The following is a 17,635-nucleotide window of genomic DNA, read 5'->3' on the forward strand; positions in this document are numbered from 1 at the left end:
TCAGAAAGTCAACGGAGAATGTTGCTGTTGGCAACAATAAAATGTGGAGCCATTTGAATATTCTACCTTGGGCTTGACAGCGGAACATCACTGTCACTGTGTCTTCGGAGTGGGGAACAAACATCTTGCTCTAAAACAACATAAGTCCAGTCATCGTTATCTTTTTGGAGGTAAAAAAAAAATGCGCCCCTTATTTGTATTGGCTTACGAAATTTTCACTCGCTGAATGATACTAACTCGTAATAAAGGGGCTTCACAGCAAGTATTTCACATGCTTTGCGTTCAAAATGGCACGTCTGCATAGACAAGAGAATAAGAAGTTAGAGTCACAGGCTGCTTATAGTCGAGGTCAAGAGTTGACATAACCTTTTCTGTGCGGCGTACTGAATTCCCAGGCTGCGAAGTACTTTGTTAACCGGTAATTTACTTGAAAATGTGACAAGCAAGAGTAGCACATGGCGCTACTTAATATGCTTGTTTATTCGCGGAAGAAAATTCTCAGTTTAGATAATTGCCGAACAAGCGACTGCTTGCGGAGATATCACGTTCAGGAAGAAAGAATACGAAAATTCATGGCAGCGTATGATGAAAAAGGCTTCTTGAATGTCTGCTTTGTAATATCCGTCTAAGTTAAAGAATTTTGGTCTAATTCCCTTAGAGCATTGGCGCGAGATCTCTGCCGCAGCAATTGCTTTGGCAGTCCGTTTGATTTCATTCAGGCTAAAATATCTCAACATGCTGATCCCTGTTTTGCCTTGCCATCCCTTTTGTAGAGAGAGAGAGCAAATGATAACTGAAATGATAACTGATAACTAAACTTAGTCATTCAAACAACTCCCTGTAAATTCTCAAATAAACTAAGCGCTTATTCCCTATTTCAAATCTTCCGTTCCTTCAATTGTTCCAGCATTTGCAATTTGTGCTTCAATACCCGATTCGTGACGGATTCCTCCCACTGAGGACTTTTCATGTTTCAGAAGATCATCGCGATCATCATGAATCAAAATTTCTTCAAATGTCGACTGGAATATGAAGACGCCCAGAAAGTCTTTTGTGTTGCGCTGGATAAAAGGAAATCGGGAAACAAAGCATCTCATGGGTAGACAAGCATGGCTTTTAAAGCTTCGTTCCTACTTCCACCTTGTTCAAGTCGCTTCCGTGTCCTTAATTAAAGGTTGTGCGGGAAGCACCAATGAATGTGTGTGTAGTGTCGTCGGTACCGAACTTTCGGGAAGAGACAACGGCTGCTATACAAAATAAAAGCGTTTATATGTAGTATGTAAAAAAATGACTCGCCATCCCGACCCTGCCAAAATGAATGGCCAGCGAAGCTGTCTGAAAAAAACTCAAATGCCGTCGATGGGGAAATGAAATGTTTTATTGTTCTGCCCAGTCTTAGCACGACACCGTCGTTGAGCATTACAATTTTGCACTCTTCGACGCTCCTCATATTCACGCTACTCTTCGGGAGTCCTTGCATGGTCTACCCATAGTGGTCCTGCAATGAACTGAATGAGTTGCTAGTGAGGTCTCCCTTTCATATATGAAGTGTGGTGACCTCATTCATGAATTCGTACGCTGCTGTTGCCCTTTCCCACCGGATCAGCTTATGCAACCGTAATCTTTACCGGGAAACGCACGAGAAAGAAAGTGCCTCGCATTGTTTACAGGTGCCTCATCATCCATCATGCTGTTTGAAGCTTGTTTTGTGCTTTTCTTTATTGAAATGAATACTGAGAGGCGTATTGTATTCCTGATTCCAAAGGAGATGTAAACGATTTTCGGTTAATTATTATTCTTTTTTTTTTGCTGATGGACACGAAAATTCCTGATCAACTGGAGGCTAACAGCTTCGCTGTAAAAAATTCACCGACGATTTCCAGACTCCTTTATGCGAAATTCTAGCACAGCTATATGCGTGTTTTCATTGCGCGATATATTTTCTTGCGCCTACAATTTCTCTCGTGCGGTACGTTGCAAACGGATTGAAGTGTGGCGCGATTGCTTTGCTTATCGGCAAATCGCGAGAGGCTGTGTATGGGTGACGCGCGGGCGCTCTTCACAGCCGCCGCCGGCGCCAGCAGATCTCCTCTCATGCAACGCTTTGTCTCCATACCGACGACGCGCGCTACTCTGGCGCCATCTCGTATCCACTGACGCTGCAAAGCCAATCTTGTGCGGCACTACGCTTGTCTTCTCACGCTTTCACCATACCCTCCTCCTCCTCCGCTTTCTTCGCATAGTTCCGCTGCACCCTCCTCCTCCACATTGCTGTTAGCGTTCTCTTCGCTATGGCCATCTTTAATTTACCGCGGTGCTCCGTGTTCGCCTTTATACTTCGCTGGGGTCGCTCGCTCGGTTACGAGGGACAACTATGACGCTCACCACAGGAAGGAAGGAAAAAGTGGAGAAGGAAGGCAAGGAGGTTAACCAGTTTTGCCTAACCGGTTTGCTACCCTACACATGGGAGCGGGATGGGGGGGATGAAAGATGGGGAGAAGAGATAGAGGGCACATAACACGGCACACACATCTTTGGTTACAGTCTGTCACTCTTGTGCGGTACGTGACATCACTGTCACAGCCGCTTGTCCAAGCCCGTATCCTTCATAAACCGAAGTAGTCCCTTCGTCGCCTTCAGCTGCGATGACTTCAGTCGGCGATATGTGAAAATGGTTGCAACTGACAATGGTCTATTGTCAAGGTGCGCTAGAACGGACGCCATGGACTGTCTCTGAACATTATATTCAGGACAGTCGCACAGAATGTGTTCCAGCGTCTCCTCGCAAAGACAGGCATTGCAGAGAGCGTTGTCGGCCATTCCAATGCGAAACGAGTAAGATTTCGTGAAGGCCACCCCTAGCCATAAGCGATAAAGCAGGGTGGCCTCACTTCGGCGGAGTCCGGTTGGCATACATAGATGCATCAAGGAGGGCAGGTCGTGTTGATGATTGCTGCGGTTGGTCTGGCTGCTGGGTGTGCACCATAGAGAGAGCGTGATCTCCCGTGCAAGCACTTGAAGTCTGCTGGCTGCGTCGGACCGCGAAAGTGGTATGGCCTCTTCCTGTGTGTCTGCAAGAGCTGTCCGAGCGGCTTTATCGGCGTCTTCATTTCCGATGACGCCGCAGTGACTTGGCAGCCACTGAAACGTCACGTGATGTCCTTTCTCATGTGATGTATGAAGTAGGCATCTAATATTGAATACGAGCTGTTCGAAGGGCCCGCGACGCAGAGCTGACAGTACAGATTGTAGGGCTGCCTTTGAGTCGCTGAAAATTGTCCATTGTCGAGGTGGTTCCCGATTGACAAAACAAAGTGCAGCTCGAAGAGCAGCTAGTTCCGCAGACGTAGAAGTCGTTGGGTGGTCAGTCCTAAAGCTGATGGTAATACCTCTTTCTGGGACGACTACAGCACCGGACGAACACTGGATGTTTGTGGAACCGTCAGTATAAATATGTGCACGGTCTGCGTACCGCTCGTGCAGAAGAAGCAGAGACAGTTGTTTCAGCACAGGCGACGACAGCTCAGACTTTTTCCCGATTCCTGGCACGTTGAGATGGACTGTGGGGCTGACAAGGCACCAAGGGGGCATCGATGGTTTAGATGCAGCGGTGAAGCCCGAGGGAAGTTTGTCGTTGTACTTGACAATAGTTTTTGAGAATGATGCTTGGTGCCTGTCTGAAGGTAGTGTTGCAAGGTGGTGATAGGGGGCCCGTGCCAAATGTCTGATATGCGTTCTCAGGGTTTCCACCGTGATGTGAGTCTGCATTGGATGGTCCCGAGCAATCGCAATAGTTGCCTCAGTTGACGTGCATCTCGGCAAACCAAGACAAACTCTGAGTGCTTGAGCTTGCGCTGCTTGCAGAACACGAATATTTGTCTTGCAGGTGTTGTTCAGTACAGGTAGACTGTATCTTAAAAAACCGAGAAAGAGAGCTCTGTAGAGTCTCAGCATTGCGTCTACTGACATCCCCCACGTCTTTCCTGTCAGGTATTTAAACAACTGGGAGGTTGCTGTTAGGCGTCGTTTCATGTAAGCTACGTGCGGGCTCCAACAGAGGTCTCGGTCGATAATTACGCCAAGAAATCTGTAGGTTCTGACATAGGAAATGGTCCGCCCATTGATTGAGATGACATAAGGCGTCATTGGTTTGCGAGTAAACGCCACTAGGGCGCATTTTTCTGGCGATATGCTGAGACCTTGTTCACACAAGTAGCTCGCTGTCAAAGTAGCCGCTCTCTGAAGCCGTGCACGTATCTGAGGACGTGTGACTGCCGAAGTCCAGAGACAGATGTCGTCTGCGTATACTGAAATTTGGGTGGTAGTTGGCAAGTGTTCAGCAAGCCCAATAAGAGCGAGGTTGAATAGCGTCGGGCTGAGAGCACCGCCTTGAGGAACCCCCTTGCTGGTATAGCGTCGCGTAGTTGGCCCATCGTCAGTTAATACATAGAATGATCTTGCAGATAGGTAACTTGCAATCCATAAAAATACTCGACCACCTAAGCCAACCGTCACAAGAGCGTCGAGAATAGCCTCATGTAATACGTTATCGTATGCCCCTTTCACATCTAGGAATAAAGCTGCAGATAAACGTTTACGGGACCTTTCGTGCTGGACATATGAAACGAGATCAACTACATTGTCGATGGAAGAGCGGTCACGGCGGAAGCCAGCCATGAAACTTGGATAAATCTTGTAGTGTTCAAGGTACCATTCCAGGCGGCCAAGGATCATCCGTTCCATTATCTTTCCTACACAGCTGGCCAACGCTATCGGGCGGTAAGAGGTGAGCTCTAGCGGGGATTTGCCCTGCTTCAAGATTGGCACCAGGCGGCTCACTTTCCATTCGTCAGGAACATTTCCCTCCTGCCATGAGGTGTTGTAGAGACTCAATAGTGCTATCCGTGCGGATTCTCCGAGATAGCACAAGGCTCGGTATGATATACCATCTGGACCCGGAGATGATGAGCGCCTGCAGAGAGCTAGTGCCGCCTCGAGCTCCTCCATTGTAAAAGGAAGGTCCATGCGGCAATCTCGGGAATGGGGGACATCATCTCGGGCTAGAAGATCTGGACGTGTCGCTTGGTCTGCCATTCGCGCACAAAAGTCTTCTGCGACATCGATGTCTTGCCGCCCTTGGAAAAGCGCGAGTGCCTTGAATGGAAAACGCTGTTCCGGGAGGCAACGCAGACCTTGCACCGTTTTCCAAATGTGAGACAGCGGCTTGCGGGGGTCGAGTGTTTGGCAAAACGTTGCCCAACGTTCCGACGCTAATCTATTCATTCGACGCTGAATCTTCTTTTGTATCCTCCTGGCTGCCCGAAGGTCATGGATTGATCTTGTACGCCGATATCGACGTTCCGCACGGCGACGAAGTGCGCGAAGTCGCTCTAATTCTATGTCGAAGTCGTTTCGCGTGTGAGAGATCGTCAGTATGCGAGTGGCGTTCCGCATCGTATTTTTAATTGTTTGTTCTAACCCAGAGGGTAGGCCCTCGCTGCAGGCATCTTCCATATCAGATTTGAAGTTGGCCCATTGAATCGTCCGAATGGTATTTCGTGGGCCAGATCTAGACGACAAGCCTTTGATGGTCAGATAGGTGGGAATGTGATCACTCCCATGTGTCTCAATATCTGGCAACCACTTCACATATCTGGCGAGAGAGTTGGAGACAAAAGCAAGGTCGAGGCAGCTGCCGTATGTCACGCCTCGAAGAAAGGTGGGGCTACCGTCGTTCAAGAGAGTAAGGCCATAGTTGTAGGCGATGCTTGATAATCTTCGTCCTCTTGCATTTGTCTTTGTACTTCCCCATGCTGGATGGTGTGCATTGAAATCTCCTATGATGACCCATGGGGCGGGGCAAACACTCAAAATATCCGCTAATCTTTTAGTGTCGAAATTGCTGGAAGGCGATATATACACGCCTATGAGAGTAAACAAGAGTTTGTTCTTTTTAACTGTGATGCAAATATACTGATTGTCGTCGTGGGGCGCAATTGGTTGCAAAACATAGGTGAGTTCACGTCGAGCAAAAACGATGATCTTGCTGCATGCACTATTTGTTGATGACATGAAACATTCGTACCCTGACAGTCTGATTGGTTTCGACAAGTTGGGCTCACAAATGACGATGAGTGGAAACACATTGGTGTACACATACTGACGGAAATCTGAAATTCGTGATTTTAGCCCTCTGGCGTTCCACTGCATGACAGACGCTGCCTTGACTTCTTTTCGGAAGGATGGGGTATGGGTAGCCATCTTTCTAGTTGAGGGATTCAAGCACTGGGCTTAAGGCGTCCAGCACTTTAAGTGCGCTTCGAGCAGACGGTGTCCCCATCTCAACTAAAATCGTTCGGATGGCCTCCATGAGGGAACGTAGCACCGAGATGACTTGATCTGTTTTAGGTGAATCATCAATGGCCGGAGAAGGCTCCGGTGGCGCCGTGACCTTCTGAGGTTCCTTAGCAAGGGAGCGGCTCGGTAGCGTAGGCCATTCCTCTAAAGAAAGAGTCTTATCTGATGCCCTCGTGGAAGTGGTGGGCCCTTTCGCGTCGCGACTAGATGGTTCCGTAGTGGAGCGGGTACTATCGCTTCGCTCATGCGCCTTCTTTGAAGACGTACGACGGTGCCGACGTAGACGCCGACGCCGGACTACTTCGGCTGCCTCCCTGTGGGCCGAATTGTCTCTGGCCATTTGCTTAAGAACCGCGCGCTCCCTCTTGATGCGGGGGCAGTCTTTCGACGAGGCTGCGTGAGGGCCGCTACAGTTGGCGCACTTCAGAGCTGTGGCACCGCAGGTCACTTCTGCATGAGGTTCAGCGCAACGGGGACACAGAAGCGAGTTGGGACACACGCCCTTTACGTGTCCTAGCCTGAAGCACTGATGGCATTGAAGCGGCTTCTGGATGAATGGTCGAACTGGATGTCGAAAATGGCCGACTTTAACGTGGGAGGGTATGCAATCCCCCTTGAAGATTACTTTTACGCAGCGCGTGTTCCCAAGACGGCGCACGTGCGTAATGATCGTGCCCTCGTTTGCCGGCTTGATGAGGCTAGGTAAATCTTCATTGGGAATGGCAATGTCAATGTCGTAAATTACACCGGCTATCGATGTGTCGTCGATCGGGATGAAGGGGCGCATTTTGATTCCGCCAAGCTCCGTGAGTTCTTGAAGTGTTCCAAGCGCACTCGCGTTGTACACGTCTATGGCGAGTATATTCTTGCGTGGGTTTATTCTGATGTCTTTAATTTGATCCGGCACCGCACGTTCCAGAAAAATGGATAGGACTTGCCTGTTCAGCAACCGTACGTTGCTTGACGGTTCTTCCGGCATAAAGATGATGACGTGTGGCCAGCGCGCAGGCCTTGACTTCATAGTCGTAGTGCTCGCAGGAGGTGACGGCGCTGTGTTGGCGATCTTTCTCTTCGCCCTCTTACTCCGGACGGGTATGAAGCCGTCGTCGGATGAGTCGTCTTCCGACATAGAGTACAGCTCGGTGTCCTCGGTGTCGCTGGGGGAGCCAACTCGCTTCCTTGCGGTTGACAGCCGTGATGACTTCTGGCCAGGCGGGCCTGTGGCATGCTCCGCGTCCATGGTCGCAAGACGGGGAGGTGAGGCACCCCGAAAGGCAAAGAGTTCACCAAAAATGCAGAGAGCACAGAAACAAGCGTTCTGTCAAGAAGACACTTCGTCGTCTTCCCCTCACCACAGGAAGGGGCGCCTAAGAGATGCGGTCTAAAACGCTCAATGCTCGCAGTTCTCTATTCTTTACCATAAGTATCCTAACAAGCCCTTCACCTAGTGGTGCGGCTTGTGGTTCTCGCGGGGAGGACTGAAAAAACAACAGCAATTGTTATCTACTTACCGATCAACAGCTTCCACAATACAATATGCAAAGTTTATATGAATGCGATGCTCGAATAAGATGTACATGGTTCCTCTTTCTTGTCTTTCTCACGAGACTTCTCTTTCTCTTTCTCATGAGTGAGACAGGTCATGGACAGCGCTTTGCTGTCACTCCTCTCCGTCCTGTCGTGTTCTGCCCTGTCTCCACTCGGAGAATGCGACATCATGTCAAGCAGCACAATGCCCTAGCTACTGAGTTTTGTTCAGACACGCGGTCTGTTTCATTTTTGCTCGTACTCGGTTGCTTCTCGTTGTGATGTCATTTTTATTTTCCTTCATCGGGCCCGCCTCTTTCTTGCTTGGTTTAGGACAGAGCTCCAGCGTATCGATGAACGTTTTTATTTTCACCCATAGCATTTCTACACGAGAATCCCTGTGATGGCTGTCCTCCCACTGCTGTCTTGATACGTCTTTCTCAACTCTCCGCCTTGTGTGGCCGTTCTCTCTGGGGAAAGGAGCTGGACGGCTGTGTTTGTATTGCGTAAATTGCTTCTGTGACACGAAGTGCTCGATAACGTGTCGTACCGTGTTGTATTTCGCGATTCGTTGCTCTCCTGTAGTTTACCTCATCACCTGTTGTTTACATTTGCGAGTCTGCTTTGCAACGTCCACATAGTCTACTCGCTCAAATACCAAGGAACGCAACTTGCAATACCCTGCAGAAAACGCACGAGCCTCGTAGTCTTTTGCGCTGAGTCTTTCACGTATTGTAGATATTGATTTTCAAAAATTATGTTTACTACGAAAGAGAAGGCGAGGGAAGGACAGTGCAGATCCCTTTTGCAGCATTGACTTACGTATACAATATTTTGTTGTTTCCTAGTAGACAGACGAAGATATTCTTGCGACACAACGCACATGCCAAAAGCATCGCGCAGTTGATTCTTCTCCATTTATTCAGAACAACTTTCTCGGGCATGTGTACCAAGTTTCGAGGCCTTCTTCAGTGTCTCTATACACGGAAAAGTACATGTCAAGCTAAGCGTCATGTGGTAGTAACAGTGAAATCAGTTCATCTGAAACGCATTCAAATATTATAAATGCAATAATTTCACTCTTCGATATGTCAAGGTTGGGTTGAAATCATGTGGTTAATTTTCCTATGCTCAGACAATGTGCCACTATATTATGTTCGTGGGAGTGAAATGACCATTCTGTCGTGTTTTTTTCAAGCGAAGCTTCTATTGCCTCACTCATGTCGGCGTCGCTGTACGAAAATCTCAAGCCGCGCTAAAATAGCTTGTCGGGCTGAGTTTTGAATCCTCAGCCCGACAAGCTATTTTCGCGCGGCTTGAGATTTTCGTCTCAAGCCGCGCGAAACACCGACCTCCAGGTTCCGAGACCACCTAGCCACAGACGACATAACCTAAGCGATTCAGCCACTGCTGGGCCGTCATACGGGCCCTTCAAAGCGGACTCGTTTATGCGTGAAACAGCTGACGCTGCGCCGGGCGCGTGCTAATCACAGGCGTCCCCTCTCTCTGGAGGAGGGAAAGAGTGTGATCACGTGTTTGCTAACCTCGGGCGCCCACCGTTTCTCGCCACTACAGGCCCGGCAGTCATATGGGGAAGCCGCGTTCTTTTAGTTCTGCCGAAGAACAGGCTGCGTTGAAGGAAGGGCAGTGGGAGCGAGCCACGCGTCGTGCGGTCGGCCGAAGAACAGACGGAGTTTGATGAACGCTTCCGGGAACTCGCTCCAGAAGGGGCTCGTTGTCCACGTGCCGACCTCGCCGTGAGGGAGCGCGAAGCCGAAGCGTTATTACAACGAAGAGCCGCGGATCCCGAGCTTGGCTTGCACCCTTCTCAACGGTAGTGGAAAGGCGCTCGTTTTCTTAAAAGTCATTTTTAAAAGTCATTTTTGTTCCTTGTGTTCTCACAATTCAAGTGAAACTGATAATTTTTATTGCAAAGCGGGTTCCACGGCAATAGAGAAAGAAATTGGACTAAAAAATGTGGGGAAAGTTGTCTCTCATGTGTTGAGCTAAAAACATGCTGCTTCAGTTCTTGGGGAATCTGTAGGACTGTCGTTTAAGCAGGCGTACTCTAGTTGCAATAACCAGAAGAATGTGGAAATGGTTCTTGGTCTTATAGAAGCAACTGCGCTAGTGCAGTCCACAATGTAGTAAAATAATACATTGCGTGGAATTGAAATAAATCTCAATAGCCGGCAAAATATGAATAATGGGACAGCAATAAAGAAATACAATCAAGTAATCCGCCTCTTTGCTCTCTTTCCGCGGCGTGGAACATGTGCCACCCATTTTACGTTTCTGCTTCAGTAAGGAATGTACGCATTCCATCTTGTATATATCTCAATTGTCTGCCGGAATCAATTCATAAAGCTGGTTGCTTTGTATTTAGATATCACATAAAAAATATTCGAGCCCCATTTTTTGTTTTTTCCTTAGGGGCTGTAGCACTGCTACGAAGAACGCATCAACTATCCCGCCAACTAGGAACGAGTGGACGCCATCTTAATTCATAATGTCACGGTGAAACGGTACGGGAACGTGTAAGTGGCCACTCTACTCTTATTTTTTGTTGTTGTTTTTCGCGTCTCCTTTAGTTTACTGAGCCTACAAAGGCACGAGGTAATTGTTTAGTATTGTAGAAAGGCAATGCTTTAATTTAACTCAACGTAATTTTCCGTCTTAGGTGTCGGTTTAACGACTCCAGCGGTACTGAAACCGACATATTTGATTCAAGCAGACGTTCCATAATTGAGAAATGATATGCGGATAAGCTGCTTCTAATATTCGTTGTGCTCAACTTCCATTTGTGCTTAAAACTTCGTAGTCCCTTGAAGTGGGACAAAATTTAGCCCAGCACAGCGCGTTACGAATCTGCAATCTTGCATTAAGTATGAGTACGACAATTTGTTTCGCAACCTCGTTACTTGCGTTCCCTGTTCGCCTTGCACTGCTAGAAAGTAGACCGGAGTCTCGAGCGTCTCCAGAATCCATTGTCGGGATTGAATGCCAAGCGTTGCGAGCATGGCAGCGGCTCTGTGGCGCAACTAGGCGAGAAAGAAACGTGCCTCGCTTGATTTTTATTGGGATACCATTACAGGAACACTCCGGGCGCGTTTATGTCGTCGACGTCGCCATCGTTGTGATGTTCCGTATAACATAGAAGGGAGATATCGTCGCCGCGCGCCGTATAGCTGTATGTGCGAGTGAAAGCGAGCGACGTTGAGCCGCCGATGGCGGCTTAATGTCACGTGCCCAAGCGAAGAAAGCGGTTGGGAAGCATGCCGCCTTCCGCCGCGCGCAAGCAACCGGGGGGTGAGGGGGGGGGGGTAGAGGGGCGTTCTACTCCCGCGGCTGCTGCATATGGCGCGTCAGTTCACGGACCCTGATTTGAACGATATCAGTGATAGGGTCAGAGTGCGCCGAGTGCTGATAGCTTCGTGTGCGCCGTGTTTTCGCTGCCTAGTTCGGGTTGAAGCGAGAGGCAAAGCGAAGGTCAATTCGCTCGTTTCTGCTGCCGCGTTTCCTCACTCCAGCGTTTTCACATCGAGTTAGCGCGGTCATCGAGTGAGACGTGTTCATGTTTGCTCGTATGCGCGTGACACCATGCTTGTTTTAATTGGTGAGCGAATGTTTACAAGCGGATAGCGGCTGATAAAACTACCATCTTTATTTCGTATAGATTTCCGATAATTTGTTGTCGCAATCGATGCTTCTCCTTTCGGGAGAAACTGCGACTTTCTTCTTTTCAGGGGGAACGTGAGAACAAGAAAAGCTAGAAACTGGAGCGTAGAAATAAAATATTAAAAGCGGATTTCCGGGGTGAGCGCGTGCTGTAACCGTTCGTGCTGGTGCGCACTGCAGAAGAAATGTAATTTTTATTCAACGGCTGTATTCTCGAGCTATCACTTCCGCTTCGAATGTACCCATCACGAATTTTGCTCGAACTTTGCGAGGTCGAACAAGGCAAATAAGTAGGTTTTACGGCTCAAGTCATTAAACACCCTAAAATAAATTAAGTTTTCATGTGGCGTCATCCTGCATGAGACGATCAGCACACCAGTTTCTTTTATGGCCAGGCCGAGAAGTCTCCTGGGCAAAGCTATTGTCAGTCATGCAGGCATTTCTTCGAAGTAATCGAAATGCATTGCGATTGCCCTTTATCGACCTAGCGTTATCTCATTCATGCCAACTGCTCGTACGTTGCGTAGGCTAGGGCAAATTTATTTGAGGTGCAATATGTAGGCATTGAATTAGGTCCCTGAAATGTGCTCAACACTAATCGTTGACGATCATATTTGCTGAAGGAACGGAAAGGCACAGGCTTCACGTGCGCATATTGTACCACTCACGCTGAAATATCCTCCGCTGTTTACACGCCCTCACCCTTGGTTTGACGAGCCACTGCCGAGACGCTTCAGATAAGAACAACCGTATTTTTTCCCGAAGTGGAAGGTTACACTGGAAACTTGTGTCGCCGGTTCGCGTTTCAGTCTCGGGTTTATTGCGCAATGCAGTGCGCTCGCGTGGCTGACATGGTATTTTAAGAATTCGGCGAATGGTCAGTTGCATCACCATCCTCTTCAAACGAGTATGCGCTTCGCTGAACCGCTGCGCAAGCCAGCCATTTGCGCCGCTGACCTCTCGAACGTGCCGAATAGGCGGCGTAACGCATTAAAGTGTACAAGAAGTTTCTCGCCTTTTTCTATCGGCACAGTAATCGACTGTGCGTGAAGCGCTCGTATGCCGGGGTAATTACCTATTGATCCCTACCCATGAATTCGAGAGCGATGACACGGTCGCCGAAAGATAAGGGGAGGGGAGGGAGGGCGATGCTTTGGCACGCCTTCAAAAGCCTAGTACAAGGGAGCCACAGTGGCAAGAACTTTTCACACGTTCTATCAACTGCGCGGAGACTGTTCGAAGAACTCCCCAAATGGAGAACAGCCAGGTCGTCGAAATCTCATAGAGACTGTTGTACCATTACCACAAGCCCGGATTCCGAATCTGCAAGATGCAGAATTTATCCTGCGAGCGCCCTTTGGACAAACCCGGGGCTGCGACGAAAGGCACAGCGCCCTAATTCTCCCTTGACAAGTCAAGATGCTGAGCCGTCAGGCAGTGGTGTCCTCCGGAGAAGCATCGGCGGGCAACATGTTCAAACGTGTCGCCAAGTGCCAGACAGCCCGGCGCCGTACCTCCCCTTTGCCTAGAGGTTACCGCGCCCGCCAACTTTGAAAGGGGTGGCCAGCGTGGTCGCTGGTTGGACCCCTCCGACGACCGTCGAGTGCTCACTTTGTATTGGGCCGTTTGAGTGACAATGGTTTCTGGGGGCTTATAAGCCGCGGCGCGCCGCCTGGAAAACCGGATCCGCCGACCCACTGGGAGCAGAGTGCCGCTCTCGACTGGAGTGAGATGTGTCACGCGTTTTCGCCGGACGTCGCCGTGCGGGAACAGTCGCGTTTGCTGTGAGCTCTCGGCCCCAGTGCCGATCCCTTCATGTCCTGTATAATGACCTGTATATAGTGTATAAAGTCCCTTTTGTTATTCTCACCGACGCCTGACTCGGAGTCTTCGCTACCAACGCTCTGTCACGAAACGGGTGACGAGCGCTACGGGACCACCTCAAAGTCGTAACAGTGGATGGCAGCTACGGGATTGACCGGCATCAGCTACCTCGGCGCGGTGAGTGCCTGAAGTTTACCTCAAACACCAGACTTTCTCTGACACAGGTTATAGTAGCTTAGGGAAGGATTTGGTATTGCATTGTGATAACCTTGTGTGTTTCAAGCCTAGTAAGAGTGTTTTCAAAACCAGGGGATGCTGAGGGGGTAAACAGGGCAGTGTGTGAAATACTTGCATATGTCTTACTAGTAGCATTATAGTAGCGTACGGCAGGTATATTCAAAAAGGGTAAACAGCAGGCGGACAGTGTGAACGATGGAGAAGTACAAGGTGAAGGAACTTCTCGAAATTTGTGAGGAGTTGGGCATTGAGTTGGGCTCAACCAAAAGAAAGAATGCGATCCTTGAGGTCATGAGGACTGTGGACGTAACGGCTGAGGAAGCCGCAGAGGCCTTGGCGGGTATCAATGAACGTCGGGAAAGGGAGGAGAAGGAACATTGCGAGGAGGAAAGGAAAGAAAAGGAACGTCGGGAGTGGCAGGCAGAAAAGGAACGTCGGGAGTTGCAGGCAGAAAGGGAACGTCGCGAGCACGAGCTTAAAATGAAAGAGTTGGAGACTCGAAACAGCTCGCCGGCGCCTAGTCTCACTTCTAACGTTCCAAGAATACGCGATCAACTTCCACCCTTTGTCGTCGGAGAGGATATGGCCAAATACCTCGTGAAATTTGAGCACGTGTGCGAACGGAATAGCATTGAGCGATCCCTCTGGGCACAGAATCTGTTAGCCTTGCTTCCTGGGGAGGCATCAGACGTAATAACTTGCTTATCGAAAGAGGCGTTTGAGAGCTACAGTGATGTGAAGGAAGCGCTACTGCGGAAGTACAAATTGTCGCCCGAAGCTTTCCGGCAGAGGTTCCGGTATGCAAAAAAGGGCAAGGAGTCGAATGTTGACTTCGCGTTTCGTCTAAAAGCCGATCTGGTGGAATGGCTGAAGGGCGAAGAGGTTTACGACGACCGCGACAAAATCGTCGAATGCATCGCGTTGGAGCAGTTCTACCGTTGCATTGATGAGGATGTCAGGCTCTGGCTGCAAGATAGGCTAAAGGAGGTTAAGCTAAACAAGGCAGCAGAGTTAGCGGAAGAGTATTACACCCGCCGCAGCTTGCACAGCAAAGCAGTGCGCGTAGAAAAAGCAGATAGGAGAGATGGGTTTTCCGGGAAGCCCGACGAACTGAAGCAAATCACGCGTCGCGAGTTTCGGAAAGACGAGTCCCTTACCAAAGAAACTGTAAGGGAAGGACAGAATACGTCTCAGAATGCTAACGATGGTCCCAAGCAGCGAAACGATACGACGCGTTCTTTTGAAAAACGGAAGCCGTTAACTTGCTACAATTGCAAAAAGCAAGGGCACATCGCTGCGAGCTGCCCAGAGAAAATTGCTTTTGCAACAATACGGGAAACTAACAAACATACGACTCTTGGAGCCATATATGCGGGAAATTAAGGTAAACGGCAAGAAGTGCCGAGCACTTCGGGACTCTGCAGCAACTATGGACGTTGTTCACCCGTCTTTCGTCTCCTCGAGTGATCTTACGGGAGAGTGCGCTTGGATACGGCAAGTGGCCGAGGAGGAGAGTGTCTGTTTACCGATCGCAACGGTTATCATTGAAGGAGAGTTTGGGAAACTGAACACAGAAGCCGCTGTGTCTGCCACCCTCCCGGAGCACTTTCCCTACCTCTTCTCAAATAGCTCGGAACAGCTGCTGAAGGATCAGGGCAAATCATTCTTCGCCGACGTGGCGTACATGGCCCTCACGCGATCCAAAGAGCGCCAGCTGTCGAGGGAACTTGACTTTGAGTCGGTGAGCGAACAGAGGTGCGGCACACGGACTGATCAAGGTAACTTGAGTGGCGAGCAGGCGCGGGAGAGGCAGAGCGCGGAGGCTAGCCTGGTCGAGCGTGTCCTGGAAGTGACTGGGAGTGACGCGTCCCGTGCTAGCCGCGATATGGACACGACGCCGCAGTTAGGCGACGCAGGCTCCATACTCGCTCCGGTTTCCGCCAGCTGGCAGGAGCTAGCTGCAGTTGAAAGAGAAACTCTGATTCGCGAGCAAAAGGAAGACTGTTCAATAGCCGATCTGATGAAGAGCGTCAAACTGGGAGTGAAAAAAAAGAGGGTTTCATTTTACGAGGAATCTGGCTTATTGTACCGCCGCTACACGGATAAGCAGGGTCGCAAATATGAACAGCTTCTGATTCCTCGGAAATATCGCCGACAGTTACTGGAACTCGCGCACGAAAACGCGTGGGCAGGGCATCTTGGCTTGAAAAAGACCAAGGCTAGAATGGCTCAGGAGTTTTATTGGCCGTATTGTTGGAAGGATGTCGAACAATTCGTGCGCTCTTGCGACACCTGCCAGAGAATCGGCAAATCCACTGACAAGTGGAAGGCACCGATGAAGTTGGTGCCAGTCATATCCGAACCTTTTCGGCGACTAGTAATCGATATTGTAGGCCCTCTGCCAGAATCAACGAACGGTTGTAGGTATGTTCTGACCGCCCTGTGTGTCGCGACCAAGTTCCCCGAGGCAGTACCTCTTAAGGAGCTAAATTCCTCCCAGGTCGTGGACGCTCTGCTCTCAATATTCGCACGCGTCGGGTTCCCTTCCGAGATTCAGTGCGACAATGGCAGCGTCTTCACCAGCTGCCTAACTTCTACTTTTTTGGAAAGATGCGGCATTAAGGTAGTGCACAGTTCCATCCATCACCCGCAATCTAACCCAGTAGAGCGTATGCACTCGGTGCTGAAGCGAATATTGAGAGCCCTGTGCTTTGAGCGTCACTGTGACTGGGAGGCCTGCGTTCCCGCCGCTATGTTCGCCTTGAGATCGGCTCCCCATGAGAGCACCGGCTTTAGCCCCGCGGAGCTTGTATATGGCCGGAGCCTAAGAACTCCGTTGCGCATGCTGCGAGAGTCTTGGGAAGGCAGTGACGATGACCCAAATGTAGTCTCGTACGTCCTCGACCTCCTCCAGAGGCTCGGGAAAACCAAAGATATTGTAGAGAGCCACATGAAGGCGGCGAAAACCTTGTCAAAGGAATACTACGACAAGTCAGCAAAAAAACGCACCTTCGAAGAAGGTAGCCAAGTGATGCTGCGACCGTCAAAAAAAAACAAGCTCGAGGTTCATTGGGAGGGTCCCGCAAAGGTTGTAACTAAGCTTTCCGATACCAACTACGAAGTTAAATTAGGGAAACGGCCCAACAAAATTTACCACAGTAACTTGATGAAACCCTACATTCAGCGTCGCGCGATTATAAGCATGACAATAAATGCTGACGATGAGGAAGGGGCCGAAATCCTGACGACGGCGGATATGAAGGTATGTGGTTTAGAGCTAATGGTGGAACAGCTGATGTTGGAAGCGCGTCTAAGTGCCGCCCAAAAGGAGGATTTAAAGGGAATCGTTTCAGAGTTTAGGGAGGTTTTTTCGAACCGTCCCGGAAGAACAACGGTCCTAGAGCATGACATCGAGTTAACCTCTGATCAACCGATCCGCAGTAAACCGTACCGTTGTTCGCCCGTGCAGAAAAAAATCATGGCTGAAGAGATTCAGCGCATGCGTGACTTGGGGGTTATAGTACCAAGTGAGAGCGACTACACGTCGCCCTTGATACTAGTCCAGGCTCCAGGAAAAGATCCGAGGCCATGTGTCGATTATCGGCGTCTGAACGCGATAACCCGAGATCAGACATATCCGATACCGAACCTGGAAGAAAGGGTAGAGACAGTGTCGAAGGCAAATTATATATCTACCCTGGATCTCGTGCGAGGCTATTGGCAAGTACCCCTTACGGAACGAGCTAGCCGCTATGCCGCCTTCGTTTCCCCGCTTGGAACGTTCCGGCCACTCATGTTGAGCTTCGGCCTCAACAACGCGCCGTATTGTTTCTCTAGCCTGATGGACAGAGTGCTTCATGGTTTAGGCGAGTTCGCATTGCCGTACCTCGATGATGTTGCCATATTTTCGGACACTTGGGAATCACATCTGGAGCACTTGCGAGTCGTGTTGAGCCGGTTGAAAGAGACAGGTCTTACTGTGAAACCAGCTAAATGTCACCTAGGTTGCGGT

At 49.6% G+C, this 17,635-nt stretch overlaps 1 long non-coding RNA gene across 2 annotated transcripts in view; it reads left to right on the forward strand.

Annotated features, from left to right (window-relative positions):
- Nucleotides 1-17,635, forward strand: part of LOC142560556 (uncharacterized) — a 252,032-nt gene that overhangs the window by 113,851 nt on the left and 120,546 nt on the right. For both annotated transcript variants that reach the window (XR_012823394.1, XR_012823395.1), the window contains exon 2: nt 10,318-10,421. This is a non-coding gene — a long non-coding RNA (uncharacterized LOC142560556). The remainder of the gene's footprint in view (nt 1-10,317; nt 10,422-17,635) is intronic.

This window comes from Dermacentor variabilis, chromosome 10, assembly GCF_050947875.1.
Source record: "Dermacentor variabilis isolate Ectoservices chromosome 10, ASM5094787v1, whole genome shotgun sequence".
In the NCBI taxonomy this organism is placed as follows: domain Eukaryota; kingdom Metazoa; phylum Arthropoda; class Arachnida; order Ixodida; family Ixodidae; genus Dermacentor; species Dermacentor variabilis.